Raw genomic sequence first — 24,365 nt, forward strand, 5'->3', positions numbered from 1 at the left:
GCTACAAGTGTGCCTGCAGTACTTATTGTGCCACCCACTTAAGTAGCCCCTTAAACATGTCTCAGACCTGCTATAGCAGCCTGTGAATGGAGTTTACAGTTGCCACCTAAACCTGGCAAAATAAAAACCTTGTGCCAGGCCCAAACCTTCCTTTTTAATGCATATGTCACCCCAAGGGTAGGCCTTAAACAGCCCACAAGGCAGGGCACAATGTATTTAAAAAGTAGGACAAGTCAATTTTAAGTTTTAGATGTCCTGGTAGTGAAAAACTCTTACATTAGTAATTCTCTACTCCAAGCCCTGCCTCTCCCTTAGGATTACATTACAATTACCTTATGTAAATGTGAATGTAAATGTTTTTGTACTTGTATAGCGCACAGCTACCCGCAGTGGGTTTCCCGGCGCTTGTACGAATACCGCAAGGGAACCCTTCCTGGTTTTCCTTGTGAAGTGTCCACTCCTGGGCACCCCCATGGTGAAACCAGGCATCCCTCGCGCTGTGGGGGCCGTTGTGGAGACTAAGCAAGCTATTGCCCAGAGTTGCAGTGTGGGACCCATGATTAGAAAGGCACTGAGGCGAGAATATCTGGTCAGAGGAATTTATGAGCCCGAGACCCGCCGAGGCGGGAATTGAACCCTGGTCCCTGGCAAGAGCTCTGCATCAAGGTCTGCCTGTTCTAACCATTGAGCCACACTTCTCCACCATTGAGCCACACTTCTTATTACATTTAATAAGCAGTAATTTCCAAATGGAAACAGGTACCCAGTTCATGTTTTATGTCTTTGAAATTGTAATGAAAAATCCACTCTTGTGGTAAAGTTGGATTTTAAATTATAATTTTGAAAATGCCACTTTTAGGAAGTTTGTCTTTTTCTGTCTTAACCATTTAGTCCCTCTAGTCGGTCTCTGGGTCACATGATTTGGTGTAGCTGACACGTCAGCTTTGTGTATTCCCCTACACAGCCACACTCAATAGAGAGCTTAGGTGTGCCTGGATGGGCTATCACTGGCAGTATGGGAGGGCGGAGCTGACCACAGCCCTACTTACACTTGAATAAGCTGTGTCCTGCCTCCACACAAAGTGCTGCATACCCGCTGTAGTTAGTCTAGAGCCAGGAAAGGGAAGGCAGAAGCTTTTCCCACTTCAAAGGAGGGCCCCAGTATAAATATTGGACCTTAGACATCAACTCTTCAGTGCACTTCTGGACCTGTGGATACTCTGCCAGGAAGAAAGACTGCTGTGCTGCTGAAAGAACTGTCACTATGCTGGACTGCTGCTCTGAAGGCCTGCTGGCCTGCTGTGTTGACCTGCTTTCTGCTCTCCTCTTGCCTGAGTGAGAAGGACTGCACCGCATCTGTTGAGCCCAGGGCCCCAGAGTGACTCCAAGGGCTAGTTGGCTGACTAGAGACTCAGGGACAGAAGGTTCCAACTACGTTGAACCCAGCACCTGGACTCTGCCATGTGTGAGTCCTGTCCTGCCAAGTGGTGCCTCCCCAGTCCTTTATCCCTGGAAGTGGGCCTGAAGGTGCCTTGCTAGCCCATCTGTGGATCCAGCAGAACTGACGCATTCCCTCTGCAATCCTCAGCAGAACAATCGCATCGCCTCTGCAGCAATGGTTCTCTCAGTGCAAGGACTTCACATCGACATCACAGCCCACATCAAGACTGCTGATTGTGTGAAGCTTTCCTGGCACAGGCTCTCGAAACGCAAATCTCTTATCGACGACATCCTCAAAAACAGCATAGGTTTTTGTATCGGAGCCTCACTGCTCCTCGGAACCGATGCAATGTCTCGACTGCATGACACATCCTCAATGCCGAATTTCACACCGCAGGCCCTGGCAGAAGCGATCCTTGATGATGAAGCAAGACCTCACATCACTATCTCGCAGAACCTCGGAACCATTGCAACACCTCAGCTGAACGATTCATCCTCAACGCGGGACCACCGCAACCAGAATTTAAGGCACTCTTTTCAGCGGGCCTAACTGGGACTCTGTATCCAGACTGCGCTATATTGTGGTCGGTCTGAACTTGGGACTTTGTCTTGGTCTGGCGAGACCAGATATCCACAGTTGGCACTTTGTCTTTTGTGGCAATATTTTAATTGACATCCTTAAAATTGCATATGGCCGGTTCTATTGATTGGATTTTTGTCTTTTTGGTCTTGTTTCATTTATTAAGAATAACTCTACTCTATTTGTCTAACCTGGTGCAAGATCCTTCTGTGGTGTGTTTTCACTGTGTTACTGTTTGAAATATTGCACACATACTTTACACATTGCCACTTAGTTAAGCCTGACTGCTCTCTGCCTAGCTAGCCGAGGGTTAAGCACAGGTTAATTTAGAGTGTGCTTGTGGTTCCTGCTTGAGGAGGGTTCCACAACAATAAGTAGCGGGGCTGTAAGAATCCCTCCCAATGACCTAATTGCTTTATACCAAAGCTGCTCAGTCTTGCTTCTACCTCATGCCTCTTTCTTCACCCTATACGTCCTGTCACTATATCTCACTCTTGCAGTTTCTTTTGTACACCCGGCTTCTCCTTTGTCACAATTTCCTATTATCTTCTTTCTTCTTTGTCCCTTTTCTTTTTGTGTCTCCTGTTGCTCTGTGTCAAATTTTGATGACATAAAACAAGACCCAGTCCACAAAAGGAATTGTGGTCAACACCATCTGTAACCTTGGGACTTGTTGTGCATGTCTGTCCCATGCATACTGGAAGCCCCTGTGGAGGCAATTGAGAAACGTGTGCCTGTCTCCTGGATTGACCGAATCAGTATCTCATTTGCTTCTATAGGATGGCCCTCCAGAGATTAGAGTAAAAATGATATGTCTCCACCCCTCAAAAACTAGTTTTCTTAAATTTAGCCAGTTTTTAACATGGTTGCCCTTGATGGCCACTCCCATATTCTCATTTAAAGTAGAGTAGAGTAATCCTCAGGTCCCCTTTGCCATTTTAGTGACAAATTTCTTAATCTTGTAGAAAGTTATGTCCTGATAGCCACAAGGCCAATTGCTTACACCACTATCATTACTCTAATCAATGGTTCACCCCCAACCCAGGAAATTACACCTGAACACCAGGCAGACAGAAAGGAACTCAAGACAAGAGCACTCTCTGGAGACAAGAGAGGCCAGCAGATGCATTAACTTACAGCAAAGGCTAATTTCATCTCTTTCCAACTTGTGTCCTCTTCCAGTCCAACTTTTGATCTGTTTAAGGTTGTTTATTTTTTATGTCACCTGAGGGTATTTGGACAAAATATAGAGTAAAAAATATTGAGATGCAGACATATCGAGTTTTTAATATCGTAATCCACAAATATCGTGATGCACCAATATTGTTGACAAGAATATAGATTTTTTTTAAGGTGAGTAATCTCAATGTCAAAAATATATATGTTAATTTTGTTACAAAAATATGTATTTTTTTAATATCGATGTTAAAAATATTTATGTTGCTACTATTGTTTCAAAAATATTTTTGTTATGTAATTGTTTTATTATTTGTATGTATTTTAGTATATGTGTTAATTGTATATGTTATAAATTGTTTGTATAATTATTGTTAATGTTTTTTAAAATAGTTTGTACATTTTTAGCTGTTTTTAAATTTAATTTGATTAATTATTGTAATATTTAGTGTTGTAGCGGGTTGTGGGATTTGTAGGGGTACAGGGTGGTAAGAGAAGTCATTATAATTAATTAATAATTACTTTTTAATTATTAGTAATTATATATTTGATAATTATGTAAATAGTGTAATGATTTTTTTTTCTCAGGTGACCGTAAAAATGCGGTCTCATTATATGCAGATGATCTGCTAATATATCTCAGTGGCGTAAGGCTATCCTCTGCTACAACAGCAAGAATGTTGCTTGAATTTGCCTCCGTATCAGGGCTCCTGGTGAATTGGGAGAAATCATGCCTGTAGCCCTCCTCGGAGTCCACCCCAGACCCACAATTGGTCATCAATGACAAGCCAGTACACTGGCAACTAACAACATTCCGATACATTGGGATACTTATATACAGAGACCCAGCAGACCTGCTCGAGGGCAACCTGGGGCGAGCCATCACAGCAGTGAGGGCACAGATGACTTTCTGGATCACTCTGCCCCTAACAGTTATGGGTAGGATTGCACACCTCGCCTTTTCTACCACTTCACAAACTTCCCATTATATCTCAGGTCAGCATTATTTAAAGGTCTTGAATTAGATATGCAGCAATTCATCTGGCATGGGTCGCGCAATAGAGTGGCGCTAACCAGAATGTATCCCCAGACTGATTGTGGGGTCCTATCACTACATAATATGAAGCAATATTATTTAGCAGCACAGTTCCATCGGGTGGCAAAGTGGCTAAGCGCACGTCACTTAGAGGACACTGTGACACAAGCGCCAGGACTCACTCACTCCCAGATAGTGGCGCTATTCCACCATGGCAGAAAGGGCAATGCACCTACCCAGTTGTTGGTGCAGGTAACCTACAACTGCTTCCGCCACAGCCTACGCATTACGCACCGGGTAATCCTGTGTGCACCGTCTCTCCCCATACTTGGCACACCCAGGCGACACCAAGCAATCACTAGTGCAGAACTTTCCCAATGGGAAGAAGCGGGCATACAAACCCTAGGTGACTTTTACAATGATGGACACCTCATGCCATTTGAGGCACCCGCTGAAGACTCGGGCTTACCCCAGGGCCAGTTCTTACTTCATGCAGCAGTGACACACACGTTACATGCGGCATGGGGAAATGTGGCGCAGGAACCTACCACCCAATTAACTATACAGTATTTACATGAATTAGTCACGGTTAGCCATCTCACCAGATGGTTCGCGACTCCCTTAGAACACACACGGCACTGCAACTACTCTCACCTTCACGCCCACTGGGACGTAGACCTGCAGAGGCCTCGTACAGAGCGGGAGTGGGAGGACATTCTCGGGAGCCCTACGCATATCCCCCACAATGCCAGATTCCAACTCATCCAATATTATGTAGCGCATAGAGCCTAACTGACACCAGCCAAAATAAACCAATACTTCGACTGCAACTACGCCAAATGTCCAAGATGTAATGCGATAGGCACAGACCTGCTGCACATGCTATGGTCCTGCACAGCTATCCAGTCATACTAGGAAACAGTCACCAGATACCTAACCCAATGCACAGAACGCACACTAGACTGGACAGGGGATATATGCACATTAGGACAATACCAAAGACCCCAAAAATACAAGGTGACGTCCCGCTACATAGAATTGGGACTCATAGTAGCCAAATGACTGCTCACGCGATGCTGGTAGTCCCCAGAAACCCCAGCAGCGAAGGCCTGGTTTCAATCACTTCTATGCTGGGCACAGGCAGAAAGTATAGCGCTCCGTCGCGAAGATGCGATGGGGATGCGGAAGCAAGAGTGGGATGCGATCATATCAGACTTTTTACGCATCCTGGCAGAGACACTCGGAAGCGATAGAAGGCACGCCTGAGAGGGATGAGGGGTAGAAATGACCAAAACAGGGAGAGCACAAGAAACATGGCAACATAAACGATAACCAGCCGGTGGCATACGCACAGAATTGTAGGCATGACACACCCCTGACAATCAACCGAGTTAAAAATGCACTGATTAAGCAATATGGGTACTGAAAAGAGCATATATGCAGGATAAATCACAATAAAGTGCTGTGGGCGAGGGGGCTGTACGGCGATACATAATAGTGATATATATACGATGACTGTTGTGTTGCACTAGTTTAATAATTTAGACCTGAGAGGATGGGTAACTGTGCTGTTTTTCCCTAGTTACATCAATGCTATGCTGAAAATTTTTGAAGTTTAAACCACCAAGACATTGCAACTACTGCTGACGCACTGGATACGACTCCGGTGCTAAATGTTGAGATGCATTATGCTGCAAATGTGCCCAGAACAGCTTCAATGTCTAAATTGTAATGTGTTGCAGATGTACGAATTGATGTGAAAAAAAACAACGCGGTCGTTACAACGACCTCGTTGTGATTCCGCATACCATTACTCCGCAAGTCTGGACAACGACTTGCGGAGGGGGGGCGCTGGATGTTGGAATAGTATAATTTACTATTCCAACTCCAGTCTGTGCGGACAATAGGGAAGGTGTTGGATTTTAAATCCAACACCTCCCCCCTCCCGCAAGTCATTGTTCCGACTTGCGGAGTAATGGTATGCGGAATCACAACGCGGTCGTTGTAACGACCGCGTTGTGATTCACTGCAGGGAAAAAGATTTGTGGTAAACGTTGTTTACCGCCTTGCAAGTGATATTTGGCTTACAGAAATATGACCATGTTTTGGTGATGCCGCTAACTTCATTGGATGTTTGTATAGCATCATAAAGCTTTGAAGGTCCCTCGTATATTTTACTGTTTAGTGCACTAGCCTCAAGCTATGTTTCCATCTTGTCACTCCTTATGTCCCTACTAGATCTGTTAGATCATTATCTCTTTCACTGCTTCAGAACCCATGCCACTGAAGGCACGATGTAGCAGAAGGTCCTGTAGGATTCTGAACCCCAAGGTCTACAGTGCTTTTCCTCCTGACCTGCTACAGACTACCTCACTTGTTCTTTTTTTGTTGGAAGCTGAAAACGGATCTGTTTTCCTAACTTTTTTACACTACTCTTTTGGTTCCTTTTTATCTCTTCCTGTTATATATTTTCTGTCCTAGGGCCAGAATAGCTCCGCGTACAATTGCACTCTGCGAGTAGATAAATAAATAGCTAACCAGGACAAATTAAGCAGCACCTGTGCATAAGCACCCCACAATTGTTAATTGGCATGTGAGCCCACCCATTGAGAAACCCCAAGAAATTGGAACCTTGCCTAAGACTTAAAGGGCCTTATTATGAGTGTGGTGGCATGGGACCGCCCCGCTCCCGCACCGCTAAACCTGTGTTTGGACCACCTACCAGATTAGGAGTTTTCTCCTGTTTGGCACGCTGTTCTTTGGCGTTCCCATGGTGGTGCCTATGAAACAGGCACCGCAATGAGAACGTCAAAATCAGTACCTGCACGGCATGGACTGCTGCTGTATGTGCTATGCAGGTACTGAGGTGCATGCACACAGTGGAGCCCAACATGTGCCCCCCCTGCATGCACCCCATGGTGCAGAGGCACAAGGGGGCCCTGTATGGATTTGTGGACCGCCAGACTCGTAAATAAACCCCAAAGGCTCTAATACATTGTACAACGGCCAGTGCTCACTGAATGAGCCAAGATTGGGCCCTGCAGAAGCCCTGAGGTACTGGCTGAAACTTGTTCCCTGCAAGGCAGAATGTGGAAGGGGTTAGAATTCTAGGCAACATACATTGGATCAGAAAAAGGATGAAATGCAGCCAAAACAAGGACTGAGGGAAATACTTGCCACCAGCAATCCACGGGGGCATGGCACTATTTTGGGAACTTGTCCATTTCTATGTTTGTTCTTTTAGCTCTGCAACTGATTAAGATTTGCAACCACTTCATACATCTGGACCTTTTTGTTTTTAAGGCTCCTGCTGTGATCATTATGTTCTATGTTGCGTTTCTTCTCCACTGTACTCTTGGACTAACGGCCTCATTAGAGTTTGGAGGAAAGTAAAAATAGTGCAGTTCCTGGTAGAACAAACTAGAAAACAGATGACGACATATTTTTTCCATGATAAAATTCCAATGGTCGAGGAACTTCAGCTTGTACTCCCTATTTAGAATTCCCCCGCAAATAGAAGGATGTTCAGTTTCTTCGAAACTCTAAACAAGGCTGTAAGTCTTCTTCACATCAAATAATTAAAGTAAAATAAATGTATTGTTTGATAAATCCTGTCCTGTGCATGCAATGTGAGGTGCAGCCTGAGCGATGTTTCCTATCGCTTGTTTTTCTTCAGCAAGGAAGCCCACATTAGGACTGTGCAATTAGCGAGACAGAGAGAAACTGAAAACTTACTTGAGCTCATCCTTCTCTAATTAAAGAAGTGTTGGTATTTTTAATTTGGTGATCCTGAGGGAAACAACTGTTTATTTGCAGCTAATTGGGTAACAGCAGCTACAAAATCCTTCCTGTCTCAAAAACAGCAGTCGGATTGTGCTATGCCAGGAATAGCAATTGCTTTTCAAACTACAGAATTTCTTTCTGAAGTTCTGTTACATCTACTTCTATGGGGATGATAGAGCGCCATGTGATTCTGAGATTTGTAGGGGTGCATCATATTCACTGTTAGTCGGCACCCACATATAATCGATGTATGTCTAGAAGCGTCATAGAAATGTATTTGCTATAATCATATAACATAGAAGTGTTAGACATGTAGTGGGACACCCCCGCGCCGCACGGCCACCAGCTGCTGCGTGTGCTCCTCTGCCCTGCCTAGCTGCCTCGCTGCCTGTCGCGCTGCCGCTGACCACGCCCCCTCCTCCGAGAGGCGCGGTCCGTGCCTGCCTGCCGGCTGCTCGTTTTGGTGTTAATAGTATTCCCTTGACTGTGTGACCTTGTGCTTCTCCTTTTCATTGTAATCGTGCCCGTGTTTTTGTTATAATTTTCTGGTAATTGTGTCCGTGTTTCGCTGTCTCCTCCCTGTCTGCCCGCCTACCTCGCCGAGCCCCGCTCACCCTCCCCGCTTCCCGCCACCGCCGCTTAGCCCCGCCCCTTTTTCCTTCTGTATCCCTCCCCGCTCCCGCCTCCCAGCTGCCCCGCCCACCCGCGCACTTGGCCTTATATGGCGACCGTGCGACGCAGGTGAGTGTGACCCACTTGTGGGACACCCCCGCGCCGCACGGCCACCAGCGGCTGCGTGTGCTCCTCTGCCCTGCCTAGCTGTCTCGCTGCCTGTCGCGCTGCCGCTGACCACGCCCCCTCCTCCGAGAGGCGCGGTCCGTGCCTGCCTGCCGGCTGCTCGTTTTGGTGTTAATAGTATTCCCTTGACTGTGTGACCTTGTGCTTCTCCTTTTCATTGTAATCGTGCCCGTGTTTTTGTTATAATTTTCTGGTAATTGTGCCCGTGTTTCGCTGTCTCCTCCCTGTCTGCCCGCCTACCTCGCCGAGCCCCGCTCACCCTCCCCGCTTCCCGCCACCGCCGCTTAGCCCCGCCCCTTCTTCCTTCTGTATCCCTCCCCGCTCCCGCCTCCCAGCTGCCCCGCCCACCCGCGCACTTGGCCTTATATGGCGACCGTGCGACGCAGGTGAGTGTGACCCACTTGTGGGACACCCCCGCGCCGCACAGCCACCAGCTGCTGCGTGTGCTCCTCTGCCCTGCCTAGCTGCCTCGCTGCCTGTCGCGCTGCCGCTGACCACGCCCCCTCCTCCGAGAGGCGCGGTCCGTGCCTGCCTGCCGGCTGCTCGTTTTGGTGTTAATAGTATTCCCTTGACTGTGTGACCTTGTGCTTCTCCTTTTCATTGTAATCGTGCCCGTGTTTTTGTCATAATTTTCTGGTAATTGTGCCCGTGTTTCGCTGTCTCCTCCCTGTCTGCCCGCCTACCTCGCCGAGCCCCGCTCACCCTCCCCGCTTCCCGCCACCGCCGCTTAGCCCCGCCCCTTTTTCCTTCTGTATCCCTCCCCGCTCCCGCCTCCCAGCTGCCCCGCCCACCCGCGCACTTCGCCTTATATGGCGACCGTGCGAACGCGCAGCGGTCACGCGCAGCGGGCGCGCCGATTGTGCGCCGAAGGCGCGCCAAAGGTAAGCCCGTCTGCGCCCGTCCGCGACCGGATCGCGACCAGCGCCAGGACCCCTGGCCCACGAAGACCCCGACCTACCCGCTGACGTACTCCGCCGCCACCCTCAGCGCACTCAACACCGGCCGACTCCCAGACTGCCACCAAGCCACACCACGACTCACCCACGGACCTTTCAGCTGCCACGCCTGCAAGTTCTCCTGCATCCGGACCTGCCCCGCACCAGCAGCCGCCAAGCCAAACACCAGCAGCACCCACCTCAAGTGCATCCTGCTCAACACCCGCTCCGTCCACAGACACGCCGTGGAACTCTGGAACCTCCTAGACACCACAGCACTTGACGTTGCCTTCCTCACGGAGACCTGGATGAACGCCTCTTCAGCTCCCGACATTGCCATCCCGGAGGGCTACAAGATCGTCCGGAGGGACGGCAACGCCAACCAGATGGGAGGAGGCATCGCCATCATCCACAGGAACACCATCCGTCTCACGACCAGCACCGACAACTCCCTGACCACCGCCGAACACCTGCACTTCCAGATCCACACCGACCCAAACACCACCCTCAGAGGCACCCTGATCTACCGACCCCCGGGACCACGCACACAATTCAGCGAGGACATCGCCGACTTCGTCAGCCCGCATGCCCTCCCCTCCGCCGACTACATCCTCCTGGGGGACCTCAACTTCCACCTGGAGAACAACAACGACCGCAACACCAGCACCCTGCTCGACAACCTCGCCAATCTTGGACTCAAGCAGCTGGTATCCACCCCCACCCACCTCGCCGGACACACACTCGACGCCGTCTTCTCATCATGCAAAGACATCGTCTTCAGCCACGCCACAGAGCTTCAATGGACGGACCACAGCTGCGTCCACTTCACCTTCAAGAGAACGACGACCCACCACCACCAGCAACAGGCCGCCCGCAGAAGCTGGAACAAGATCACAGCAGACCAGCTCGCCACCTCCCTGAGCCAGCACCCCCCTGCCAGCTCAGCGAACCCCAGCCAGGCCGCCAACAACCTCACACAGTGGATCAGCAACTGCGCGGACGAACTCGCCCCGCTGAGGACCCCGCCCAGCAGACCCGGCAGCAAGAAAGCCCCGTGGTTCACCGACGAACTCAAGAGCTCCAAGAAGAACTGCCGAGCCCTCGAGAAAGTCTGGAGAAGGGATCCCACACCGGACAACAGGACCACCTTCAAGCTGGCCACCCGGAAGCACCACCAGCTGATCCGCGCCGCCAAGAAAACTGCTTTCAAGGACCGGCTGGACAACAACGCACACAACTGCAAGGAACTCTTCAACATCGTGAAAGAGCTCTCCAACCCCAGCGCAGGAAACAACGACATCACCCCATCGCAAGACCTCTGCAACTCCCTCGCCTCATACTTCCACAACAAGATCGCGGACATACACAACAGCTTCAGCAACCAACCAACGCACACCAAGACCGAACAACCACCCCTCACCACCACCCTCCACGCCTGGACTCCGATCAGCACCGAAGACACCATCCGCACGATGAACTCCATCCACTCCGGATCACCGACCGACCCCTGCCCTCATCACGTCTTCAACAAGGCTGACGCTGTCATCGCACCCCACCTGCGAGACATCATCAACACATCCTTCGACACCGCCACCTTACCTGAGAGCTGGAAGCACGCCGAACTCAGCGCGCTACTCAAGAAACCCACAGCGGACCCCACCGAACTCAAGAACTACCGCCCCATCTCGCTCCTCCCGTTTCCAGCCAAAGTCATCGAGAAGACCGTCAACAAGCAGATGGCCGCCTTCCTCGAAACGAATGGATCCCTCGACCCCTCACAGTCCGGCTTCCGAGCCAATCACAGCACCGAGACCGCCCTCATCGCCGCCACCGATGACATTCGAGCCCTGATGGACAACGGAGAAACAGCGGCCCTCATCCTCCTAGACCTCTCCGCAGCATTCGACACTGTCTGCCACCGCACCCTAGTACAGCGCCTCAGCAACGTCGGAATCCAGGACAAGGCGCTGGAATGGATCATCTCCTTCCTCGACGGAAGAACACAGAGAGTCCGTCTACCACCGTACAAGTCAGAGGCCACCGATGTCATCTGCGGCGTCCCTCAAGGATCCTCGCTGAGCCCCACCCTCTTCAACGTCTACATGAGCCCCCTCGCGGCCATCGCACGGCAACACAACCTCAACATAATCTCCTACGCCGACGACACCCAGCTGATCCTCTCCCTGACCAACGACCCCGCCGCCGCCAGAGCCAACCTACACGAAGGGATGAAGGACGTAGCCGAGTGGATGACGACCAGCCGCCTGAAGCTGAACTCGGACAAGACGGAGGTCCTCATCCTGGGCTCCTCACCCTCCGCCTGGGACGACTCCTGGTGGCCTCCCGCCCTGGGCACCGCACCCAAACCGACAGACCATGCACGCAACCTGGGCTTCATCCTGGACTCCTCCCTCTCCATGACCAGGCAAGTCAACGCCGTCTCCTCGGCGTGCTTCAACATCCTACGCATGCTACGGAAGATCTTCTGGTGGATCCCCACCGAGACCAGGAGGACCGTCACCCAGGCCCTCGTCACCAGCCGACTGGACTACGGCAACGCCCTCTACGCCGGTACCACCGCCAAGCTCCAGAAGAGACTCCAGCGGATCCAGAACGCCTCAGCCAGACTCATCCTCGACATCCCACGAACCAGCCACATCTCCGGACATCTGAGAGACCTTCACTGGCTCCCCGTCAACAAAAGAATCACCTTCCGCCTCCTCACCCACGCACACAAAGCCCTACACGACCAAGGCCCGAGCTACCTCAACAGCCGAGTCAACTTCTACGCTCCCAAACGCCACCTCCGATCAGCCAACCTCGCCCTTGCCGCCGTCCCCCGCATCCGAAGAGCGACTACAGGAGGAAGGTCCTTCTCCTACCTGGCCGCCAAGACCTGGAACTCCCTCCCGACCGACCTGCGCCTGACCCAAGACCACCTCTCCTTCAGGAAGAAGCTGAAGACATGGCTGTTCGAGCAGTAGCGGCACCCCCCCACCCCCAGCGCCTTGAGACCCTACGGGTATGTAGTGCGCTCTATAAATGTCACTGATTGATTGATTGATTGTAGTAACGTTTTGCGAAGTTAACGTTGCAAGTTATTGGGAATGTATTTGGAATAATGTAGAGGATTAGGTTTCACAATCAATGTAATGGATTAAATGGGTGCCACGTTAGAATTAAAAAGTAAGTTGCTTATTTACAAGATGATTATGTTGAACTAATGCTTAGAATGTGATTTTGTAGTATGTCTAAATGTGTTAGGCCTAACTGCATATGTAGAAGAGAAGGCCCGTTCATTTCTTATTTTAGCTATATTTTACAGGCTGACAGGGATTTTTTGGTAAAGGCTTGAGTTGCCGTGAAATGTAAAACTTCAAGATGTGAAGAGCTTTCCTTTTCGTTCCCATGTTTCTGTTGCAGGTGCAAGGACATTTAGCTCGTTAGTGAGAATAAGTCTTTGTTTTAGGAGTTGAGATAAGGCGAGAAGCCTACAGGGGAGTGCATTGGAATGTGCAACTGTAACTCTTAGTATGGAAGGTGCCTGGGACCCAAGGTCAAGCTAACGGACGATGGAAGATGGACAGCTCTGGATGGAAATTTACCGGAGGAAGACCTGGTTGAAGAGGTGTGCCGAAGGGCGTGTTCTGTGATTTTGGGGGTTTTGTATTAGGGACAGACTCCCGTGGGTTGAGCAGATGAGGTTTAGGCGGGAAGCTAGAAGGAGCATCAAAGATCGAGCTCTCACTAAGTGAAGACTTCTTAGGAAGTTTCACTTCTGACACCTTTTCCATGATTCTCTTGTTTGGGAGGGAATGCTAAGTAGGGATGCCACTTTAGAATAGAGTAGGGACAGAAATGTTTTGACTAATGATTCCTAAGATCGATATCAGCATAACTATTTTCTATTTGATGCTTTTAGAATCTGTAATTCTTTTTATTTTTAGTCGAATGCGAATTCTTCGTAGGCTAGCTTTTGTGTTAGTGCCCATTTATCTTTTGTGCCTCGTATTGAGGTGCCTTTATGTTCAGATGTTTTTGCTCATAATAAAATCTCGGAAATTTTAGATCCTGAGTTCTTTGTCCTTTAATGATGTCAACTTGCGGTAGTTACATTCTGATAATTGTGTTTACTCCCTCTATGCTATTTGGCAAGTAAAAAGATCCAGTCGACCTGAGAGGGTTCTTGTAGATAATTGGTTAGACAAGAATCCGGCCTTATCAGGGATACATTACTTAGCGAGGGAGGGTAAGAAATTGGGTTTTTGATTGAGGGTGGTGAAACCCCTTGTACAGAAACAACCACAATCCTTGTCAGAGTGAACCACAAAAGTCGCTAAATTATTCTGCTCTTGACCCTCCTGCAGCTTGGCACAAAAAAGTCAGTCTTAACTTAGAGGCAATGTGTATAGTATTCATTCAGCACACAAACAGAAATAAAATGTAAACACAACACAAGCAGAGTCTCACACAAATTTAAAAAAACTGAGTGAAATGTAATAAATACAATGATATCAGAACAAACAAAAAGTTAAATCAGTGGAACCGGAGTCCATTTTTATTAGGGGAGTGGGGTGCATGGTTACCCTCCCATAGCCTCTATCACGCTAGGGAGACCACATTCCCTGAGGCTGTTTTCAATTTTAGGGTGTGGCGTGCATCCCCCTCTCCAACCCACAGTAGGATCCCTGGGACCTTGTTACCCAGGGCAAGTGGTTTTTTAAAAGGGAAGGGACCTTTGGGCCCTCATCTCCCAGCCTAGATCTCCATCCCTGTGGCATATTCAAGCAGAGTCCCCATCCCCTGCGACACAGAAGTTTTGTGCCCAGGACAATGCGGGCGGATCCAACCGCACTCTCTGTGGCAGAAAACACAAATTTGCTGCTTCCCCGGTGGGAGCACAAAAAGTCCCTGTTCCCGCCCAGGCAGGTGCAAAGTCACTGGGTCAGCTCCGGTCAGCACCAAAAAGGATGCTGGCTGGGCCGCTGTGGCATTGGGGCTCCCCTCATTGCTCCCTTCGAATAAGGATATGTGGGTGCCCCAGGTGGGCACCAGGGCATCCATTCTGAAATGAATGGCGGCTCCTGTCATGGTGTCGGCTGGGGAGACAACAGGGGCCGTGCAGGCCTTGGAGCTCATCCCGCAGTACCATATGATTTTGGCAAAGTGGGTGCCCTAGGTGAGCACTGAAGCACCCACTTTTTTTTAAAAGTGCCAGATCGCAGCAGCACCCGGCATGGGTGCTGGCTGGGAAGCTGACCTGGGCTATGGGAGCACTGGGGCTCCCCCCAGCCCCCAACAATTTTGGCCGTTTCAGTGCCCTGGGTGGGCACAGAGGCACCCCGTTTACAAAAAGAAAGGAATAATGCTAAAAGGAACAACAAATGAGCAACTCCGTTGAAGGCGCATCCCATAAAGCCCTAGGGATTTTTTAAAATAATATTTTTTATTCCTGGTGATACCCCTAGAAGGGAGGGGCACAATCAACCTTTTTTATTTTGTGGGGGCTGCAGAAAGTGCAGCAGGCTTCCAGCAACATTAAAAAATAAACATTTCCTACAGTAAATCTCCTGGGTAATTGAATTTATGTCCCCAGGAGAGCTTCCCATAATTGTTTTAAGCACTCCCAGCTGTAGCTGTATAATTTTCAGCTGGAGAGCAGAGCCCCTTTGTCACTGGTTCTCTAGCTGCACCTTGTAGCTTCAAAATGTTAAAAAGACCGAAACACTTGTTTTTTTTATTTTTAAAATGCTTTATTAAATATAATTTGAGACAATCACTTTTATTAAACTTGTCAATGTGTGAATTAATGGAATATAAATCTGATGACCGTTGATGGTGACGTTTATCTGCTGACCCCTTGACAAAGTCAGTAGGTCCACTGCTTTTTGTATTTTGACCCTTTGACAAAGTCAGTAGGTCTGCTTCACTTAAATTAACATTCTTTATATTGTTATGTGACTTAGTAAGCCGTGCACTGCGTGGAGTTGGGAACCTGCAGGAGGTTGGACGCAGGGCCTTGGTGCAGACCAGGACATGCAACTAGCCCCACACACACGGCTGAATTTTTAAGGTTTTCTTTTAAATACCTAACTAAAACTGTTTTCCTCTCATTTTTTCAGTGAATTTCTACGTATTTTTTTTAATGTAAATATATATATATCTTTTCTAGCCTTTTTCCAAACAGGCGCTGTCGGGCTGTGCAAATAGAGTGTCTTCGTTTATACCACATAGAAATTGGGTTACTGACTGAGGAAGATGAAACTCTTCTCAAGCAATAACCACAATTTCTGTCAGGGTGATGTCACAAGCAAACCCAAATTCCCCTGTGTGTAACTCTCTGGTAGCTTGGCACAAAAGCAGTCAGGCTTAAATTAGAGGCAATGCATACTGTATGTATGCAGCACTTCAAACAGTAGTAAAGTAAAACCACAACACAAGTAAAAGCCCACACTAATTTAGACAAAAAATAGTAAAATACAATAAATTATTTGAGTCGAAAATGACAAAAATCAAATTAGTATAGCCGGAAATATGCAATTCTAAAGGTTTAAATGAAAATAGTACCTAAAAGCACAAAGTGCCAACTGTGGTATGTGCAGCTGCAGTTCCTATGAGTAGTGGGTGGCGATTTGAGGTTCAGTGTTGAGAATGCATTGTGCAGTGGCAGTTTTGATGGTGCCATCAACGAGGCTTGCGGTGCAAGGTCCTGCATCATTGTTGAGGATGCCGTTGACGGAGACTTGCAATGCGGAGTCCTGCATCAAGGATGCATCATGCAGCAGCCGTTCCGATGAGCTGCGGGCTGTGATGTGAAGTCCTGTGTCGGGGATGCACAACGAAGCAGAGTTTCCGACGTGATGCTGCGAGGAGGTGCACCGTGCTGCGTTGGGTCTGCCCCAGAGACCACAGCTGGAGCTCCTTCAGGCACACTTGTAAGGATCCAGGACTGGAGTGGCACCAGCTGGGGGGGCAAGACAATGTTGGGTTCAAGCTGGTTGGAGCCTTTTCTATCCCTGAGGCTCTGATCAGGAGGCCAGCTAATGAGCCCTCGTAGTCACTTTAGTTGTCCTGGATTCAAGATGCAGGCCCAGTCCTCTTCATGCAGTCAGCTGGGCAGCAGGTTAGCAGGGCAGCAGAATAGTAGTGCTTCTTGCAGCAGAGTAGCACAGCAGTACTTCTGAGTCTTTCACAGGTTAAGAGGTGCACTGAAGATAGGGTTAGATGGTTCAATATTTATACTAGGTTCTGGAGGTTTCCACCCCAAGAGGTGTTTGGGACTTCCTGCCTCCTTGCCCTAGCCCCAGACTGGTGTGAAAACTTTGTGAGTGTGCTGAGGCACAGCCTTTGTTATGTTAAAGTATGGTAGTTGACAGCTCCCCTCTCAGTAACTTAGAGATGGCTCATCCTGCCAACACCAATTTCCCCTTTGTCTCACTGTCAGAGAGACATACACAAACACCAACTACCAGCAAGTAGTTCTAAGCAACTGCCAGCTGCACTAATTCATGTCACACAGATTACAGGCAGGAAATGTTGAGGACAAGAAATTGCATTCGTTCTAAAAGTGTCATTTTCAGATCTGTGACTTAAAATCCAACTTTACCATTATAGAGGGTTTTCAATTACAATTCTTTAGACACCAATTTCGACATTCCTACCTGATCCTAAATGATATTTAACTTCTAATAAATGTAATATGGTGACCTAATGTTATCCTATGGAAGAGGCAGGCCTTGAAGTAGTGAAATAGAGAAAAATGATGTAAGAGCCATTCAATAGCAGGACATGTAAAAGTTAAAACTACATGTCTAACTTTTTAGATACACTGCACTCTGCCTATGGGCTTTTTAGGGCCTACCAGTGGGTTGAGTTATATGTATTAAAAAGGAAAGCTTACGGGGCGGAGCTTGGCTCGCGACGAACATGGCCGCCTGAGCCCGGAGCTCCTCCGCGCCGGCCTACTATCCTGTATTTATCCGACACCCCCTCAGGCAAAAATCATCTTTGGACGACTGCTTTTGGGTCCAGGGGCCTCGACGTCCCAGATCTGGCCTTTCGACTCTTGGTGGCCCCCCCGTTTCGGAGCTGTGAGGCGAGGCCTCTGGCGCGTTGCTGGGCCTCGCATCCCCGGGGCCTGGTAGACAGGGGGCGTGGCTGCGTCGCCTTGCGTGCGGCCGGGCTCTGTTGGGACGGGCCGGTCCCCGGAGCGACCTGTGGCAGGACTCGAGGGCCCTCGGCGGACTCGCGCCTGGGCGAAGACGGGGTGCTGATCTGGCCCCGCGGAACGATCTGGCCCCGCGGATCGATCGTGTGAGCTGAGCCACCTGCGGCGCCTCCTTGAGTGATAACCCTGGTACAGCCGCCGTCCATCTCCGTGCCTAGAGGGACCTGGGCAGCGGCCCGCGCCTCGAGGCAACCAGCATTGAGGAGGAGCAGGGGTGGACTCGCCGGCTACAGGGAGGTTAGTGGAGAGCGGACTTTGGGATTGACCTACGCGGGGCTGGCGGCGCCCTGCCGCTCTGGACTGCGGCCTTCTGAGGGGACTGTGAGCGCCTGACCCGGGTGGTGCCCTCACGCAGACTGCCGGCCAGCACGTGTAGTCCTGGGATACAGTGCATCGCCCCAGTGCCTGCGGCCATACTCTGACCTTTTGCTGTGGTGACCGTCGCTTTGCCTGTGGCTTGCCGGCGCTGGGGCGCCTCGGATATCGGCGGCCGCGCCGTGGGGGCGACCTGGAGATATCTCGGCCCGCTGCGGCACTCGTGGTCGGGCGTCGCCGCCCTTGGGCCTGCCCTGCACGTGGGTCGGTCGCTCCTGCGGTAGCCCTGTGCCTGCACCGGCCGGGAGTGATCGCGGAGACGGCCTGGCACCATGGGGGGGAAGGGCCACCGCAGTGGGGCACAGGCGAAGCTTGAAAAGTACGCGTTTTGTCAGGATCAGAAACGGTCCCCCCCGGACGGGCCTGCGGAGTACACGCTGGCGGACGTCATGGCCACGCTGACACAGATGCAGGCCTCAATTGGCACTATCTCCACAGATGTTGCGCTCCTCCGGGCGGATGTCGCCAAAATCAACTCCAGACTGACTGAGGTCGAGGCCACCACGGAGACCCTCACGCGGGGCACGGCAGACCACCACAAGCGCATACAAGCCCTTGAACTGGTGCAAAAGCAGCTGCTGGCCAAGCTGGACGACCAGGAGGGCCGGTCTCGGCGGAACAACGTGCGGGTCGTGGGTGTGCCTGAGAGTGAACGCGGCCCTGCCTTAGACCTCTTTGTTGAAAAACTGATCACCGAACAGCTGCAGCCCCGCGGGCTCTCCAAGTTCTTCTCGGTCGAGAGGGCGCACCGGGTGCCGGGTGGGAGGCCTAAGCCTGGGGCCCCCCCGCGCCTGATCCTGGCCCGCATTTTCAACTTCCGAGACCGGGATGCGATCCTCCAGGCGGCGCGTGCCGCCCCACCATTGCGGGTGGACAACGCTAAGGTCACCCTCTATCCGGACTACACCGCTACAGTAGTGCGGCAACGTAAGGACTTCATGGCAGTTAAGGCAGACCTCCGCTCTCGAGAGCTAAAATATTCAATGCTGTACCCTGCAAAGCTGCGAGTGGAGGCGTAGGGGCGCACATGGTTCTTCACATCGCCGGCGGAGGCCTCGGAATGGCTCGAGGGGTGGCGTCCAGCAAGAGCGAGGGGCAGGGGAGAGCGCGCCCTGGGCGGCCTTCCCGACTCTCGCCAAACCCTGAACGTTGAGGACTCAGGCGCGGGTGACGAAGTGCCCTGAGGCATGGTGCTGTGATGTGACCGAACTATTGGACGCTTGGCGACCTGGGACCTTGCAGTGGCCGCCGGCCCCTGGGGCCTTGAACCTACAAGGAACGGATGACCCCGGATCCCCCTTTTTCCTTTTCTCTCATCTGACAGTCTGCTGCTTGAGGGGACAAACTTACGGTATGGGGAGTGGCGGCTGTGTGCTGAGCGGCTTTCCCCCGTACGCACGTACCAAGTTTATGGGAACTAAGCACTCTGCTGTGTTGGGGTGGCGGGTAGTTGTAAATCCGCTGGGCAGGGAGGCAGGGAGGGGGGTGGGGGGATGGGGAGTTCGTTTAAATGTTGATTTTTGTTTTGTTTTAGGTTCACCAACCACTCAGGGGTACATACGGCAGATTGGGCAGGTACAGGTGCACAGGGGTGGCACAGGGCAGGACGCGACTAACACACCCTCCCCTGGAGACGACGTCACATAGCTTGCCTCGAGCGGCCTCTGACTCACTGCCAGACGCCCCTGCTCAGCAGCGTTCTCCTTCCTTTGCGGTCCTCTCCTGGAACGTTAACGGCCTGGGAGACAAGATTAAGAGGGGGCTAGTGCTTCAATATCTCAAGCGCAGGGGGCCCGGGGTGGCGCTCTTGCAAGAAACACACCTAGTGGGTACGTCCACCAAAGCCCTGGATAGGTGGGGGTTTAAGATGGCAACACATTCAGAGTTTACGACAGGGTCCCGGGGGGTGGGCATACTGGTGAACAAGCGTGTCCCCCTGATTCTTCTTGATTCCCGTAGGGACGAATATGGCCGCTTCGCGGCACTCACTTGTCAATGGGAGGGGAGGGTTTATAATCTGGTTTCTGTCTACATCCCCCCGACACTACACCAAGCCTCCCTCAGGGCACTGGGCGAATTCCTTTTGGCGCTCCCTCCTGGGGAGCTCATCATGGGCGGAGACTTCAATGCAGCCATGGACCCGGCACTGGACAGGTCTGCACGCAGGACTCTTGGGGCCGACGCCTCCACGCTCGCAGACTTTGCTACCGCGCTTGGCTTAGTAGACACATGGAGGGCATACTGGCCTGATGAGAGACAATACACCTTCCTCTCCGGGGTACACCACACCCTCTCCCGTATCGACTACATCTTCACCTCACCGGCCGGGTACAAAGGGGTGACGGAGGTGTCGCACCTACCCAGGGGCATCTCGGATCACTCGCCGGTGGTCATCACGTTTGCGTCCGGTGACCCAGGAAGGCGCACATTGTTCCCGATCCGCCCCGGATATCTTAAAATCCCTAAAATTGCTAAGACCCTCAAAAAGGCGACCAAGAACTATTTTACCGAGAATGCTGAGTCGGTCGAGAGCGCAGCAACCCTCTGGGAGGCCTTTAAAACCGTCCTCCGTGGCCAGGCCATCTCCATCATTACGGACCATACTAAGACCCAGCGGCTCGCTGTACTGGAGCTGGAGCGGGCGATAGTGGAGGCGGAAGCATCCCATACACTGCGGGGGGACGGAGATTCGGCGCACACCCTTCATATGGCGCAGCAAGAATATAGGTCCCATCTTTGGGAGGGGGCCCGAGCTCGACAAGTAGCCACCCAGCACACCATCTATGAACTCGGTGATAAGGCTGGCAAACTCCTGGCCTGGCTGGAGAAGGGGGACCGTGCGTCGCGGTGGGTGGCGCGGATTCGCCTGGGCGAAGGAGACTTTACCTCGGAGCCCCAGCGCATAGCCGGGGCCTTCGCGGCCCATTATCAACACATCTATACCCCGGAGGCCTCGGCCACCGTGGCGGACAATGAGCTCTTCCTCAGGGACATCGCAATGCCTCGGCTGGCCGCTTCGGGGGCTGAGGCCCTGGAGGCTGATCTGACGGCGGAGGAGATCACGCTGGCGATTTTGGCCCTCCGCAGTGGTAAGGCAATGGGGCCCAACGGAATCCCAATCGAATACTACAAGCAAAATTCCGCTCTTGTGGTCCCTCACCTATTAGCCATGTATGAGGACGGTCTATCGACGGGGATGCTCCCCCGTGATCAGAGGATGGCTACAATAGTGGTGATCCCTAAACCCAACAAGCCGTCCCACGAGTGCTCCTCTTATCGCCCGATCTCGCTGCTCAATGCCGAGGCGAAGATCCTGGCCAAGGTGATAGCAACGCGGCTGCAGCCCTACCTTTCGACCCTAATACACCCGGACCAGTCCGGATTTATGCCCCACCGGAACACCGCTTTGAATCTGCGGCGTCTCCATGGCATCATTGCCGGCCGCTCCTCGATCGAGGAAGATGCGGCCATACTGTCGTTGGATGCGCGGATGGCGTTTGACAGAGTGGAGTGGCCTTTCCTCTTTGCCGTCCTCCGCCATATGGGGCTCGGCCCCAGGATTTGCGCGTGGATCCAGCTGCTTTACACTAAGCCACTTGCACAGGTGGTGGTCAATGGCCGCGTCTCTGACGCCTTTCCGCTGGGTCGAGGGACTAGGCAGGGTTGCCCCCTCTCCCCGCTCCTATTTGCTATGGCTCTCGAGCCATTGGCGGCGTGGGTGCGACAGGATCCGATGATCCGTGGCCTTAGGTGGACGTTGGAATGGGAGGATCGCATATCCCTCTATGCGGACGATGTGCTCCTCTATCTCGCCTCGCCGGCGCGCTCTATCGCCTGTCTCCTCAACATATGTGAATCATATGGTAGTAGGTCTGGATACGATATAAACTGGGAGAAATCCATCTTATATATGCTCCGAGGCTCCCCACCGCGGCTTCCGTCAGGCTGTAACATTCTACTAGCTAACGACGGGTTCAAATATCTTGGCATATACGTCACGGCCGACCGGGACAAATTTGTCGCGGAAAATCTAATGAGGCCCCTCCAACGGCTTCGCACCGACGTTAAACACTGGCGCACATTGCCGCTGACATTGCTTGGGCGGGCTTCGCTCTTTAAGATGCTCGCCCTCCCGAGATTCCTCTATGCGCTGCAAAATACCCCCTTCCCCATTGCACCCTCCTACTTCACGGCGATCAACGCTGAGATCACTCGTCTCCTCTGGGAGGACAAGTCGCCTCGCATTGCCCTCCATAAGCTTACCAGTGGCTGGTATGATGGAGGTATAGCCCTCCCCGACATGAAGACCTATTACTGGGCGTCGCACCTCATGGTTATTAACCAGTGGCTCCATGTGCCCGGGGATGACCCCGCATACCGTATGGACCGTCAACTACTTGGCCCCGGAGGGGTTATGGGAGCCCTTTACAACCCAAAAAGGGGTCGCGTTCCGGCGGGGCCCGCAGCCCATACCCTCCGGATATGGCACGCGGCGCAACGGGCGATGGGATGGGCTGGAAAGATTACCCAGGCAACGCCGCTTTGGGACACCAGGCAGCTCGGGGTACTTCGCACTACCAAGGGGTTCCACCAGTGGGATCTTATTGGTATCTCCAGGGTGGGAGACCTCTGGCGCAAGGGAGAGGTGATCACTTTTGCCCAACTGCAAGCGGACTACGACCTGGCGGACACCGAGCACTTCCGATATTTACAAGTTCAACACGCTCTTCAGGCGGCGATACCACGTGGGACTCGGCTCCCTGAGTCATCGCCCTTAGAGGACCGGCTCCTCATGGAGCATCTGCTCCAGAGGGCGACGTCCCTAACGTACCGGAAGATACTAAATAACCGCCCCGACCCTTTTTCCGCCCTCAAGGGGAAGTGGGAGGCAGAACTTGGAGAATTTGATGAGACGGACTGGAATTCCGCGCTCTCATCCCCCAGGGAGGTGGGCATATCTTCCAAGCTCAGACTGGTCCAACTCAAAATTTTGCACCGCACATACTACACCCGCACCCTCCTATTCAGACTCCACCGGGTGGAGTCCCCGCTGTGTCTCAGGAACTGTGGCCACGAGGGGACCTTCCTGCATACCCTCTGGGAGTGCCCTGTCGTGGCGACGTATTGGAAAGGGGTGTTGCGTATTCTCTCCCAGGTAACAAAAATTCCCACGCTGCCGGAACCTCGGCTGTGCCTCCTTAATGTCTGGGAACAGACGGACCACAAGAAGGTGACCCAGCTTTGGGTGACTTTGGGACTCATGCTCGCAAAGCGTAACATAGCCCAGAAATGGGGATCGGGGCTGGGGCCTACCCTGACGCAGTGGATCCGAGATATGGACCTTGTAATGGTGACCGAAAAAACTGTGTATGTCCATAGAGGGTGCCCCAAGAAGTGGTCCCAGGTCTGGGGTGGATGGAATGTATACCGGGGAAATATCTGTGAGCCCCCACCGGATGCAGCGGACTCGGATCTCAGTGACCAGGATTAATGGCTCCACTGCTGGAGATGGGCGGGGAAGGGAGCGATGGTGTGTTGTCATTGGGCTGTTTATTTCTCTCTGTGACACCGGTACTGTCATTGCTCCGGTACCTTGTAACCCCTGTATGCCATGCCTTGCACTATACGAGTGGTGTTTGTTTTTCTGTTTTGTTGATAAACCCAATAAAAATATTTCAAAAAAAAAAAAAAAGGAAAGCTTAAACCTGGAAAGAGGATTATTTTGCCAGGTTGACTGCAGGTACAGACCTGAGATATGTTTGCAAGGCTACCTAAGTGGGTTCAAAATCAGTCCTGCAGGCCCACAAGTAGCATTTAATTTGCAGTTCCTGGATATCAGTAGTACCCCTTTACTACAAACTTATATGTAAATGATATTTACCAATTGGGTGTAAGCCGAAGTTACCATGTTTTTAGGTAGTGAGCACATGCCCTGTACCACTGGTTAGCAGCGGTAAAGTACACAGAGTCCTAATGCCAACAAAAACAAGATCAGCAAAAATGGAGGAGTAAGTC

At 51.6% G+C, this 24,365-nt stretch overlaps 1 protein-coding gene across 3 annotated transcripts in view; it reads left to right on the forward strand.

The window, feature by feature from the left end:
* The window catches only part of NEK11 (NIMA related kinase 11), an 835,513-nt gene that overhangs the window by 400,851 nt on the left and 410,297 nt on the right, over positions 1–24,365 (forward strand). The window lies entirely within an intron of this gene.

This window comes from Triturus cristatus, chromosome 10 (genome assembly GCF_964204655.1).
Source record: "Triturus cristatus chromosome 10, aTriCri1.1, whole genome shotgun sequence".
NCBI classification, from domain to species: domain Eukaryota; kingdom Metazoa; phylum Chordata; class Amphibia; order Caudata; family Salamandridae; genus Triturus; species Triturus cristatus.